We start from the raw sequence: 1,207 nt of genomic DNA, 5'->3' as shown, positions 1-1,207 counted from the left end.
CTGGAGGGGGGCAATTAGCTGGTCTTGCCTAGGGTGCAAAATAGTCTAGCACCGGCCCTGCCCATTATACACTAAATGTGGATGATGCGACACTCATGGTCAACCTGTCAACAGAGGTTTGTACCAAAGCAACAGCTGCACACCTTACTGAGCATCTAATGGCAATAGATATCATGACGTCATTCATCCAAAACATCACATACATAAGAAACGTTTTTTGGCCTGTGGGAGCATAACGGGTAAAGAAATGATCCCTCGTGATAACAAAAATAGACATAAAAATAAATAATAATGCCTTCCTTATATTGTAAAGCGATGCGCAAACTGTTGGCGCTATATAAATACTATGTAATAATAATGTGAAAACACAAATGGTTTCTTGCAATATTTGGATCTTGGGTCTGCCTGTACCAAAAGATCTTTAATAGTCTTACTGCGTTTATACACATTTAAAGGCCTATTTTTTGCAATGTTGGATAGGCTCCTTAGAGATAATGCCCATGTTACATTGCCAGTGTAAGAGATAATGCCCATGTTACACTGCCAGTGTTAGAGTATGCCCATGTTACATTGCCAGTGTTAGAGAGTATGCCCATGTTACATTGCCAGTGTTAAAGGAGAACTATGGAGTCAGTGTTTTTCCCCATAGTTCTCCTTAGGGTAACTGGAGGACACAAACTAGCGTCCTCCCGTTACCCTAAGCTCAGTATACCGCGAGCTACAGCTCGCGGTTTACTGAGACGCCGCAGCCAGAGCGGATCCTGACGTAGATGACGGGATCCGCCCAGCTGCGTGAGTGACAGCTGGCTCTGCCTATCTAGAGGCAGAGCCAGCTGTACCCGCCCCCTCCCCCGTCCGTTCCGCCAGTCAGCGCTGGCGGATCGGAGCGGGGAGGGGGGAATCCAGCCCCTCCCCTGTCACGGCAGAGAGCCGTGACAGGATCGAGAGGTGAGCGAACGCCGGTATGTGTTCGCTCACCTCCCGATCTGCTGAGCCAACCTGTGACAGTCTCATTGTCACAGGTCGGCTAGAACTATGAGGTGAGTGGAAATCACTCATCTCATAGTTCTCCTTTAAGGAGATTGCCCATGTTACATTGCCAGTGTTAAGGAGATTGCCCATGTTACATTGCCAGTGTTAAGGAGATTGCCCATGTTACATTGCCAGTGTTAAGGAGATTGCCCATGTTACATTGCCAGTCTTAGAG

The sequence above is a fragment of the Nanorana parkeri genome, unplaced genomic scaffold (genome assembly GCF_000935625.1).
Source record: "Nanorana parkeri isolate BGI_ZX_2015 unplaced genomic scaffold, ASM93562v1 scaffold157, whole genome shotgun sequence".
Lineage (NCBI taxonomy): Eukaryota > Metazoa > Chordata > Amphibia > Anura > Dicroglossidae > Nanorana > Nanorana parkeri.
Note: the sequence above shows the minus strand (reverse complement) of the source record.